At 39.4% G+C, this 13,857-nt stretch overlaps 1 protein-coding gene across 1 annotated transcript in view; it reads left to right on the top strand.

Annotated features, from left to right (window-relative positions):
- Positions 1-4,818: 4,818 nt before the first annotated feature.
- glis1a (GLIS family zinc finger 1a) overlaps positions 4,819-13,857 on the top strand; it is a 38,670-nt gene continuing 29,631 nt past the window's right edge. The window contains exon 1 of the mRNA XM_084008130.1: positions 4,819-4,893. The gene's annotated coding sequence lies outside the window, so the exon portion shown is untranslated. The remainder of the gene's footprint in view (positions 4,894-13,857) is intronic.

Genomic DNA, 13,857 nt, shown 5'->3' with positions numbered 1-13,857 from the left:
CGCTGAGGACATCTAGCCTACAGGTATTGTACAACACACCTTTTTCACAGCACATCATTTTGCCTAGTCATAAAGACCTTTAAAAAAACGACAACATAAACACTCCAAACGCCCCCCTTTCTCTTACCTGCTGTAAAGTTTGCTAATGAAGTAGCAGACAGGAATTGAATCTTAAATCTGCTCGGGCAACCTTCCTGTACTGTGCTCTTCTTGTTATGACAGTTGTTTTGTTTTTGGCTTATGACCCTCTAAAATGATATCACTTCATGACACCCAATCACATGTTGCCAGTCTGAGTTGTGAGCATTTTTATAAAATAATGATAGTTCCACACATAAACTCATTGTGAGTGGGATGTTTTTAGAGACCTGAACATATAATATTTTTCTGTCTTTTTAAAGCTTGTTAATCCCACTCTGACCCCTGAGATTCACCCATTGGTTGGTAATCACAATGTTATGATAAAATCAAAATGTCTTCAAATGTATGAGACAACATCTTTATTCCCCCAAAAAGTTTTAAATTTGTAAGAAGTGGGACTGAAAATGGTCTCATTTGCATCATCAGCATGTCATTTCCAATAAAATGTTCATCTGATTAAATTAGATTTAAACTTTAATGATCTTCTGTGCTTAATAATAACAACCAATGGATGATATTCTCTACCAAAGGCCTTTTTTATATGGTAGACATTTTGAGACGCAAAATAAAATAAAATGAATGATGGCTGAATTCCATTTAGCTGCTCCAGTTTCAGGGTCCTGGTGTTGTATATGTTGGCTCGCTGTCGCACTGTCATGGCTTACTGGGACATAGAACGGAGCCATTGTTGATGTTATTAGTAAGACCTGCACTTTTCCTGCTATGAAAAGTCAAATGTCTGCTGTGAAAAGGGTTTTCTAATATTTTTAAACACATTTTTTTTTTTGTACCTGAGGGGGAAAAGAGAACAGAAAGAGAAATTAGGTCAAGCAAAACAGACCAAAGGTGTCAAAATTCCAGACATTCTACTCAAACAGATACTTGTGTTCAAAAATTTAAAAAAAGTAAAAGTCCTTCAACTCTTTACTCAACTAACAGTGAAAAAGTGCAGGCTCCGAAATATACTCAAAATCAAAAGTATCCATATGAAGGACATTTCTACTAGCTGTTTTTTCTTCTTAATCTTGCATCATATTAAGAAAAAAACGATAATTGATAATTCCCCTTCAATTAATTAAAACTAAAGTAGTTGGCCTGTTTTGCAAATGAGAAGAAGAAGGTACAGAAATGTGTTTTAAAATGTAGTGGAGTCAAAGTAAACAGTAAAGTAAAGCACAGTTCCCTGAAAAGTCTACTTAAGTATACAGTGACAAATGATTTGTATTTTGTTACTACCCACCTCTGAAAGAGACCAAAACCAGCTGTTTTTAAATATCTTAGGAGAACGTTCCAAACTCTCATGGAGAATATGTTCTTTTGTGATTTGTTTTCATCCATCTGGTTCTGTTTTGAGCGCCGTCCCAGAGGACTTGTTTACAGCTCTGTGCATCACCTCGGGAATCAGAAATGCAACTCTGACTTGCTGTTTCGCTGTGTAATCAGATAGGCCTACACAGATAAAAGGTTTCCGTGCCTCCTTTGTGTATTTACGTCAATCTTAACAGTGCCAGATGTTTGACAGGCTGTCATACAGTATGTCCAAGTTATGATGTGTGATTGGTTTGAATGTGGGAGGGACAGGCAGTTTACTTCACCTTATGTGAGACAGGTAATATTCAGCCTTCATTTCTACCACAGCATGTACATAGATTATGCAGAGCTGCCAAATATTCCATAGGATTCTGTTTTCACCACAAACACAGGGGGTACAAAATTATAGAGATTCCACTGGAAATAAGAATTACAATACATTATATTATATTGGTTTGGAAGTTGCATTTGTCTAAAGACGTTTTTAATTAATTTGCAGAACTTAAAGGGGTTATGACTTACTCAATTTACCTTGCTTTGTCACAAAGTGATGACAGTCTCCTAGATTCTCTCTGCAAGGGGATTGAACAAAAACATTATTAATAGTGGCTGGAATTTTTTTCAGCTCAATGTAGACAAAACTAAGATAATAATAATAATAGTTTTGGCAGTATAAGATAGGCTCAAAGGTAGCACTCTGGAAATCAAAAACCGAGGCCAAAATCTTTTAACAGCCATGTCAAATCAATTACCAAGTGTGCATTCTATGATTTTATAAACATAGCTAGAATCAGAGGATTCATGTCCAGGCATGAGTTCGAGAAACTTATCCACGCTTTCTTTTCCAGCAGGTTAGATTGCTCGAACATTCTCTTCTTTCAACAAAGACAGAGAAAAATGAACACATCAAATCCGTTCTCGGTTCTATTGCAGCATGTCAGAGAATAGAGCTTAAAGTACTTCTGCTTGTCTATACATCTCTCAAGGGCTTGAGGCCAAAATACATCTCGGACCATATGAGCCATTTTGGCCTCTCAGGTCATCAGTTAAAGTGCTGTTAACTGTTCCCAGTGTGCAAACTCAACATGGAACTAAACCTCCAGAAGATATGAGATGTGCACAGGCTTTGTCCAACTTTTTATTCAGATTGAAAACGTGTATGTTCTGCACTGACTTTTATGTTATCTTAAAGTTAATGATGGAAAATAACTGTGATGCCATTTAAATGCTATCAAGTATTGACATAGACCATCCATTAGGGGGTTCTATGAGCACCATCATGTTGGTTGGGAACTTTTATTTCATTATCCTACAATAGCAATAACATTTGGGACTTTGTCCTCAATCACATTGGAAATCACTTAATATACTATAATACTATAAAAAGAAGAATGAAAGCTCTTAACCAACAACTGACCATGGGTTCTTATGAGTATTTAAGTAATTTAACTTTTTGTCTGGGGGCAATCTTTAATGAATAATTTACTAGTGCTAATGAGCAGCTATAACATTTGGGTTGCCAGATTGAGATACCTCTCTCTAAGCATCAGGACTTGCTTTTTTCTTATAATGGTTGTTAGTTAATAATAGGAAAGTAACCATTCAATTTGCAGTTACATAATTAGTTAAAACGTCTCATCTCATCGTCTACCGCTTATTTACCTTACAAAAATTGACCGGTAGATTGACAGCTTTGCCTTCCGGCTCAGCTCTCTTTTCGTCACAACGGAGCGGTACAGTGAATGCAATACCGCCCCTGCTGCTCCGATTCTCCGCTCCAATGTCACGTTCTATTGTCCCCTCACTTGTGAACAAGAATCCGAGGTACTTAAACTCCTTCACTTGGGGTAAGGACTCATTCCCTACCCGAAGCAGGCAATCCACCGGTTTCCTACTGAGCACCATGGCCTCAGATTTAGAGGTGCTGATCCTCATCCTGACTGAGGTCACAGACCGATGATGCCAGCAGGACCACATCATCTGCAAAAAGCAGAGATGCGATCTTCACACACCAAACTGCAAACCCTCTTCCCCCGACTACGCCTCGATATCCTGTCAATGAATATCACGAACAGGATTGGTGACAAAGCGCAGCCCACGCGGAGGCCAACCCCCACTGGAAACAAGTTTGACTTACTGCCGAGTACCCGAACACAGCTCTCGTTTTAGGAGTACAGAGGTTGGATGGCCCTAAGGAGTGACCCCCTCACCCCATACTCCCGCTGCACCTCCCACAAGATATAAGCCTTCTCCGAGTCCACAAAACACATGTAGACTGGATGGGTATATTCCCAGGCCCCCTCCAGGATCCTCACGAGAGTAAAGAGCTGGTCTGTTGTTCCACGGCCAGGACGGAACCCGCATTGTTCCTCTTCAATCAGAGGTTCGACTATCGGCCGAGCCCTCCTTTCCAGCACCTTGGAGTAGACTTTACCAGGGAGGCTGAGTAGTGTGATACCCCTGTAGTTGGTACACACGTTCTGGTCCCCCTTTTTGAACAGGGGGACCACCACCCCGGTCTGCCACTCCTTAGGCACTGTCCCTGACTTCCACGCAATGTTGAAGAGACGTACATATAAACACACACATTATACACTCTTTTTTTGATACCTTTGACTTTGATTAGTAAGTACTTTAACGTGGTCACTAAAATGCACTTATGTATCTGTGGTTTTAGCTGTCTTAGATTTATATTTGTCTCGTTACACTCAATAGGACACACGTGTTCAGCTGATCTTTAAGTGTCAACGTCTAAAAAGCTAAATATTTATTTTACCTTGAGGCAGACATCCATTATTACAGAGCTGATAAGATAGGTTCATGTTTCAGTAAACATGTTTGGTTGAAAGTCATTTAGGTACAAATGAGTAAAAAACAAAAATAAAAGAAGTTAACCTATAAAATCCAATATAAGAGTATTTCCCAAAAGTGCATTGTGATTTTGCATATTGGGGTCACAGAAAACAGAAAAAAAGCCCTTTCAACCCAGGTATAAAACATTTAGTTAAACTGCAGCATGTCGTCAGTAAAGTGGGAAGCAGCTCCAACAGTCACCTCAAAGCCAGCATCCTCCTGAAGCACATGTTGAAGTTAAAACGTGCAAAATGCAAAATAAGCCAAAGTCACCATGATATTAAATGTTAATGTTGATACAAATGTATGTAGTTCGGTCAGTTTGTTCTTATACAAGCGCTATTTAGTAGCACAGAAACTCCTAGGAAATTAGTTTAATTAACTGCATCCCATCTTCTGTTGATTAAAAAGATAAAAATAAAAAAAGATCTGCGTGTGCGTGCGTGTGCGCGCGCAGCAAGGCAGACGCAGACAGTGAGCTCGCGGTGCAGAGAGCGCTGCAGTGACAGTGGGAAGCACAATCCGCGTGCAGCCAGCGCGAGGCAAAGACCGACTAACAAGCTGTGAACTATGAGTGGACGCAAGACGGTAAGAACAGACCCCAATATAACATGAACTTACTGTACGTAAAATGTGTTTTGAATGTATAATGTTGTAGAAACCGTGTCGTCATGGTGACCATTAAGATGTGTGTTTTAGATATAAACGTTTGTAATGAAGGGTTTTAAAGCGGATTTGGTGTTTTTACTCTTCAGTTAGATCATCTCAGAATCTCCTTTTTCTCTTTTGACAATGAGCATGATGGGAAACAATAAGAAGCATTAGCATAAATAACTGTAAACGTTGAAAGCTGTCAGTAAACAACCAGAGCCCCCCCAGCTGGCACATGGACCATTGTTTGGTTGGATTTGCAACAGCTTTACAACCACTAACATGTCAAGCGTTTATGATAAATGAGGAAAAGCTTCCCTAAATAGAGGCAAATGGTTCCACACTGCTAAGAAATGTTATTATCAGGTCTAATTGTACCTCTGTGTATTACACAAGAACTTGTTTTGATTGTGCAACAAGGATTTGAGGAAGGCAATTAATAGATATTCTGCTATACTGTAGTGAACTCTTACACAAATATGATATTTTTTCCCCTTCTTATTACTTATGGGGCTCTTCCTTTCCGCTCCTCTGCAGTGCAGTGATTTATGTAATGTTGCTGGAATGAAAAGTGCTGCGCAGGGGGTGGAAATCTGGTTTTCTGGAAGCCAAACAGATGAGGAGGCTTGTTTTAATCATTAGTCTCATGGTATCACTGACATGGAGCTTGTGCTGGGGAATCATGGTTTATAGTCGCGGGCCTCTGCCAGCTCTCCCATTGCACAGAGGTGTATGCAGTGAGTGCTGAGTCACACTTAATTTAATCATTTACCCCATTTAATCTTATATATATGTGACAATTAAAGGGGTAATAAACAAGATTTGTACTCTTCCTTAACCGTAAAGCACAAAATTGCCTTAATATGCCTTTGGGAGGTTGAACAAGTTGTTGATCAATACTCAGTGATTATTTCGCCAGATGTTCAGATTGTTTGCTCAAGTGGTGAGATGGAGCATGGTGCTACAAGCGAGGGACAGCAACTAGCCAAGATTGGATTCACCGCCCCCCCAAAAACAAAAAAATCCTGTGCCCTGGCAGTGTATGTTAGGCTTGATTTCACACCAAGGGAAGAAAATAACTAAAGCATTTCCATTTGAGTGCATGCTGACTTTTCAAAATGTAAGCAACGGCTTCAAAATATTTAATCAGATTTCAAGTGAAAGTATGAATCCCAAAACAGAATTTTGCAAGAGTTTTCAGGTCATAGATGACTTATGATCAGTGGTGGATTCAGGTTGTTTGAAGGGCAGGGGCAAACATTAAATACAAAGAAAAAAGGGACCAGCTGCATGCGGTGGGATCACCAGCATCTAGAAAGTATTCTAGCATGTAGAGCAGCCTTTATGGCACTGCATTGCATATTGTAAGGCCAACCTAGTGGCCACATTTTCATGGTTTCTCCAATAAAGGGCACAGTTCCTCATTTTCTCTAGGAACCCTAAAGTGAACTCTATCATATTGTCTCCATTTAAGGGCACCCTAGAGGGCACTTCATCACATTTTGTCTACCCGAAGGGCACCCTAGAGGGCAATGTATCATATTTTTCTCTAATGCAAGTGTACCCTAGAGGGTGCTGTATCATGTTTTCTCCACTGGAAGATTACCCTAGAGGGCACTGTATCATGTTTTCTCTACTTGAAGGGTACCCTAGAGGGCACTGTATTATGTTTTCTCTACTTGAAGGGTACCCTAGAGGGCACTGTATCATGTTTTCTCTACTTGAAGGGTACCCTAGAGGGCACTGTATCATGTTTTCTCTACTTGAAGGGTACCCTAGAGGGCACTGTATTGTGTTTTCTCTACTTGAAGGGTACCCTAGAGGGCACTGTATCATGTATTTTCTACTTGAAGGGTACCCTAGAGGGCACTGTATTGTGTTTTCTCTACTTGAAGGGTACCCTAGAGGGCACTGTATCATGTATTTTCTACTTGAAGGGTACCCTAGAGGGCACTGTATTGTGTTTTCTCTACTTGAAGGGTACCCTAGAGGTCACTGCATCATGTTTTATCTACCATAGTGGTATCCAAGGGGGCACTTTTGCAGCCTGGGTAGATGAGATGAGGGGAAATTTTGCCAAGGAAAGCATGGTTTTATAAGGTATACAAATGATGATGCAAAACTTTTGTCCAGTTCATTCTTGACCTTGGAAACTACTTGTAGCTGTCCCAAACTCCCAAACAAAAATGTTGCATGACATTTCATTGATTTTCCTGACCTTGGAAATCTAAAACAATATTTTAACTCATGGTCCACTAACAAGCTTTTTCTGGAGATCCAACACCACTCATACTAGATTGAGGTGAAGAATTTGGAATATCAATGACAAAGTGCAAAAGATTGATGGAAATACAAACACCACTTCTTCACATTCTTGCTTTATTTCGATATTTAAGCAAACAACCACTAATGTATTAGTGGTTGGTTACTAATACTAATAAGCAATTAGAGAAAAAGAACACCTAATTATTAGAAGACAATTGTTTTCATACTAGACTGACTTCGTATTACCATCAACCTTTTGCATTTTTTGTTGTCAAATCCAGCAAGCATAAATCCAGCTGATGGAAACACCTGTTCAGACTAATTTTCTTTTGTTGACTTTTAGTCAATTTAATTAAAATTTGAGCAATATTTGGATGGACACAATTTGTACTGCACTTCCCTCTGAGAGGTCATTTAGAGTCACATCTTCTACTAATACCCCTTTAATACCCATGCTCACGAAGATGATCTAATGTATTTAATGAAGGGTTTGAAGTTACTGAGAGACTCTGATCATACGGGACATATTAGTGTTAGGCAAGAAACAAATTTGCTCTCTCTTACATAAATATTTGTTACAATGAAAAAGCCTGGAGCCTGAATTTGTCACATCCGATCTAGTTTGGACTGTTGTATTATGACACTGGTGCCTGTGTTCATGCTGATGAAATGGTTTGTCACTTGTTTTTCTCAGCTTCCCGGTCCCTACATACCTTTCACGGACATTAACAATGATTGCCCTACACGCATGGCTAATTGTTTGGTTCAGAAATATTATTCCTGGCTTAGAGTTGCGTGCTCTTTTGCAACACCCAAGGGTGACACAGCTGGGTAATACGACCCACTGCGAGTATCAGAGGTAACTGTTTCAACATTGTTTCTGGTGTGTATTAACTGCAGGCCAATGTCTTTTTAAATAATGTTTAATTTGGTAAATTATTTCAAGTCCCTGAACTTTTCGTTTTAGCACAGTCCAGTGAATTAGTGGCATTATAAAGATTCCAGTTAATACATGGAGGTAGTTTATCTCTACATGATGACGATGAACTCCAGATTCTCGCTGGGGGCTGTTCTCACAGTGCTCAAATAGAAAACAAATGTATTACAGAGTGCCTGTCTTTGGTTTAGATTTGATTCCATATTTAGTTGCAAGCAAACCCTTCTTGTTCCCGGAAGATGATTTGTAGGACAGTGGTGTATTTAGATCCTTTGATTAAAGTAGCAATACCACAATGTCAAATAATTACATTACAAGTTAAAGCCCTCCATTTAAATTATTAGCAGAAATGTAAACATACCCATTATGGCCAGCAAAGTTTCATACATGGTGTCACTTTAACGTAAGCAATGCCAACACGTATAAATGAAATTAAGCAACTTCTGCAGTCACCACGGATGATGTGGACTAAATTCTACACATTTTAAAATCTGCCTTTTGAAGAAAAACTTGAGAATAAACAACTTGTTGTGCACTAGCTGCTTCAATAAACCAAGCCTCTGGTAAAAATGGTCCACTTTAACGTTGAGTGGTTCTCCAGGACAAACTGGCTAGCCGCTAGCTTGAATAAGATGCCTTTTTTATTTGTTTTCTGTGTGTTATTCACGTGTGTTATAAGCATCTTTCTGAGAGGATTATTGTGAAGGCAGCGGGTGGACAACGCGGTAAAATGAGGTATAGCAGCATGTTAAGGAGAACAGCTAGGCTCACGTTACATGCTCAGTGGGATTAACAATGTGTGGAAAAAGTGAAATAGCACATTATGTCGAATTGTGCAAAGTAGTTGTTGACCCACCATTTTTTTTGTTTATAGTCAATCCATGGAAAATGTCCATGCTGTAAAATATTTTGATGGTTTTTGGCTTCTTGTGGACAGAGAAACAAGCTGAAACACACACTGTTTGACATAACTTATTATGTTCATATGGCGAATTTGGGAGGCAACAGTTGTATATTTGCATATATGGAGCAACATTAGCCTTCATTTGTGTTTCTGGACAGCTATCCAATGTTGCAATGTAACCTCTTCAACATACGGTATGAATGTTGTTGAAATGTTTCTAGATTGTACACAAAGAAAGTCAGCATTTATCAAATATAATACTGTAAAGCTAATTAGTTTATTTCCCATGAGGTTGTCAGTGAAAGATTGCAGCACAGCAAGAGAGCAGAGAGTTTGATTGAATCAGTGCAGCAGCAGCAATATATGACATCACACATACTAGTAAATAAACTCAGAAACCAAGAGGAATAGTCTTATAAAATGAGAATATTGTTATGTTAAAAAAAACATGTCTTACAGAGCATGAAGTCACAGCCAGTAGCAACATACTGTCCCGCCTTTGCATGAGTTAGTGTTGGGATGTGTAAACTAAAGAGAGGACCGCGTAGAGGGATTAGTTGTAATAAAGTTTAAATATTATTACTGGGAGCCACCTAAAACCAACACACTAGCATAACAACTACAGCAGTTAAATTAAAGAGATCTGTCGAGATTAATGACACCTCGCAGAATCTGTGACACAGACCCACACATAACTTTCCTCCTTTCATAAGCTCCCAGAGGAAATATGAATTTACATTTCAAAGTTTTAGTACCAAAAAATAAAAGAGTAGTGTTTCAAAGGATTCAGAGGCCCTGCTGGAAACACAGGGAGAAATTTTAATAGGAACTCGAATGTGACACGGTAAATTGTTGGTGCCATTGTTTTTGGCAGGAAAACATGTTGGAAAGTCATAATCCTGACCTGGAACAAATATATGTATTTGTATGTGTATATGTTTACAGTATTAATTTATTTTTTGTAATTTAATAAGCATTTTCCCCTCTTTGCTGTACTATCTCAGCTTCTTTCCCTCCCCTCAAATCCCAAATGCATTAGCAATATAAATCCAAAACTTTCACTGTCCTTTTTATAGAAAGCTATTGTTATCTCGTCCGGCACAAAAATGTAGGGCCTCATATATGCAGCCTCAGTGTGCCCCATTCCGCTTTTTAATACATCCATTGTCTGGCTTGTATAAAGAACTAAAACGGCAAGGAAACGCGTGCATTTAGTGATTAATAGGTTAATCTGTAGTTTTTGTAACACAAGAAAGTGTTCTTCTCAACATACTTCAGTCATTGTCTTAGGCATTCATTATACCCTGAACATGACCTGAAGGCCTCTACAATGAAGCTGCTAGAATACTTCTTTAGATCAGCTTGTCAGATGGTGGAATAGCTTCGGAAATCACCTTTTAGTGTAAACCGCTTGAGATGACTTTTAGTAGGCACTTAAGAGCTTACCTCTGCTCGGTAATGTGAGCAGATGGTGATAATCGACATGCAGCTGATTCACTGTCTGTGGCTGTTTCTCAAAAAGGCAATGCTGCTTCATTAATCAGCAGGCCAACTCTGGCAATATTAGCTAGTTAAGCCACGCTGCATACCGATACTAAAGCACTCACAAACAGTCGGTAATTTTGTCAACAGCTGTTTTTCCTCTGGTTATTATTCCTTTTTTTTCTTTTGTTGACCCGACTTTACTTCTTCTCAAATACTTTTTTAATGACATGATTGCTTCAAAATTCACCTAAAGTTTTTTTTACATAAATCATTTCTGAAACTATTTATTCGGCCAACAGCAACAGTTCACATATCATGCTAACAACATAACATCATAAATACGCATTTTAAATACGCAAAATCGACTTTAATTCCAGGTTGCGAGGTACATAGCTCCACTATTCCCCCTCACTACACACGTCTGTCTGCTAGTTGTATAAAATGAATTCTCCCATGACATCATATGGAGGAGTGCTGCATGGAGAGCTGGAAAGAATTGCTTGATATAGTCCTGCCTGATCTATTGGCAGAAATCCAGATGTTTCACCAAACGCAGCTCTATAAAAAAAAAAAAAAAAAAAAAACACAAAACATAATCTATTTTCATAAGGTTTCACAGACGAAAATACCACTCGAAATGTGTTGTGAAAGACATGATGGAGTCAGCCAGTACCCACCACACCAGAGTCCCATCGCAGAAGAGTTTTAACAGACGTCTTGTGAAGCTGCTCCTATTTCAAGAGGCTGGCAGGCCGGTGAGCAAGTCGAGTCCATAGGCCCTGCAGTTGTTGCTGCTGCTCCTGGCTCTGCTGTATCTGGTTCAAGGGCTCTGCTCACACTGTCTTGTGGTTTGGACCGAACCACTGTCATTTCACTGGAATTTCCTGCCATCTGCGCTCAGTCAAAGTTTCTCACAGATCCACACCTGCTTGTAAATGTTTGGGTCTGCCAGGAGGAATAGCATGGAGGGATAGGTGAGCACTGATGGAGGAAGAGGGAGAGCGATCTACACCTGCTTTTTGGCTCGTGTTCAGAAATGATGAAACCAAAACGTACTTGTTTGTAAAGGAAATGTGAGTTTAGTAGAAAACAGCATTTTGGTGATGCTGAGGGAGAACGATGAGAAAGTCTGTGTTAACACCAACCTATGAAAATAACAGAAACATTTAATTTCCAGCACTCATGAGTTTCTTCCTGCACGTTGGTTATATGTATCACGGACGGGTTGTGAAGGAAGTTTTCAGGTCCTTTGCATGAGTTAAAGTAGCAATAAAATTTGTAAAACTGCTCAAGTACGTCTTACTGAAAAGAAAGGTTTGACATTTTGGAAAATAAGAGAATTAGATGATATATGATTGATGATATGATACCACCCTCATATATGTAAGATGAATATGAAGCTACAGCATTGTTTAGTCTTACTGTTTCCAGTCTTTAAGCTCAACGACTTTGTCCAAAGTTAGCAAAAATCCACCCAACCGATGTAGTAAGCCTGCTATGTATTATGTACATAAGTGGCTGCTGCAGAGGCTGATTTTGACAGGCTGCAGCTGTGATTATAACTATAGCCATGGGATGAAATAGCTTTGGCCATTGCTGCTGCTGTAATTGTGGCTGTAGTCATGGCTGTGCTATGGTTCTTATGATTATGACTGTGACACAATATTTTATAATGGGTGTAACACTAACTAAATGCATGGTCTGTGTGCGTGTGTGTGTGAATGCACATAGATGTACTGGCTGCTCTGTATTCCAGAGCTCCTGTGGTGTTTTTGTGACACATCTGTCATATCTGATAAAAGCATGGCATGCTCACTGCGTGGCTTTCTTGGCTGGTGTTAGTAGGTGCAGTAAAGAGTGGTCACAATGCAGCTACTGTAGCCGTATCCATTCCACCATCGATACAACCACAACTGCAGCCACAGTCCGAGCAATAACCACCTCCACAGCTTCAACCAGCGCAGCCGGGCAGAGCAGCAGCAGCTGTGCTCACAGCCAGCGGAGTTACGCTGTCGGAGCTCAGGCCTTTTTGAAAGGAGTTACGAGGAATAAATGCATGATGTAAAGTCTTGCATCATCTGTGTTTTCTCTAGTATCTGCAGAGTGTTTCCCCAAAGTGGCATTGTACAATAACCAGACTGGAACAACACACTAACTGTTCATATGGATCAGGCGAAATGCAAAACCTGCCTTGGGGAGGGCTCACATGTACTTAAATATCATAAGTTAAGTATGACTAGTTTATAATTATGAAAACAAGTATTGGAATATTATTTCTGATGCATGAATTTGTTTGCAGCCTTTTACTGTTGTCAAGGTGAAGTCAAGTTTAACCACTTTATGTACTTTTTAATCATAGAAATGCATCATATTTAATAAGATTGTCTTATTTTTATTATATAAAGTGTTAATCAGGAACTCTAACTGTCAAAGAAATAAAGAGTAAAATGTACAATATGTATAAAGTAGCCTTAAATGGAAATAGTGAGTACAGTAAATGTACATGTACTCTGTCTGTGTGTGTTGACATGCACTCACACTTAAACAGTGAAGAGGAATCAGACGAAAGCTTCTAACGACTGTAGTTCGCAGAAAAAGGAAAATGCAGAAAATTCAAGAAGAAAAAAAGAAAAGAAAAAGCTTGACTGTTTGCTCGGAGAGGTATCGCATTTCTAAAAGCGCTATTTGAAGTATTACCTATCTCACCATAGAAGAAGAGAAGAACCCCAGGAGGGTCACCGAGTCTAAAGTTAACAGTTAGATGACATGCACGAATTGTGATCCAATAACACATTCTTATTCTGTGCAACGTGAGACCGTGTTATTCACCTGCTCCCACTGAGTTTACTTTGACCCAAACTGCCTCTCAAAATCTAGGAAGAGCCAAAGACTTTTTTTTTTTTCTGGCTCCAATCGAACAAAACAAAGAAGCCTAGTATTATGGCATTGGGTGTTTTCACACATAAACGATACAAATGAGCACATTTGTCAAAATATCTGAGGAGGCTTTTAACAGTGCAGTACTTTTAACAGCCTTTGGCGCAGCGAGGCCCCGATTGGATGTCAAACAGCACAGGATGGATTTAGGATGTGCACGCGACGAAACATTGAAATGGTCATTCTCCCTACCTAAATATTACCTGTATTTACTTGGTTTCCATGAGCGTGTGATGATTACATTGAGATGTATTGGATTTGGTGCAAAGTTGTTGTTGCAACTGATGTAGCAGGCAAACTTCCATGTAATTCCACGTTGGCCTGAGGTATGATTTGGCTGTCCACTCGGCTCCATTACTAACGCTGCTGCCGG

This window comes from Eutrigla gurnardus (assembly GCF_963514095.1).
Source record: "Eutrigla gurnardus genome assembly, chromosome: 4".
Lineage (NCBI taxonomy): Eukaryota > Metazoa > Chordata > Actinopteri > Perciformes > Triglidae > Eutrigla > Eutrigla gurnardus.
The sequence above is the reverse complement of the archived record's forward strand: the minus strand, read 5'-3'. Positions and strand labels throughout refer to the sequence as shown.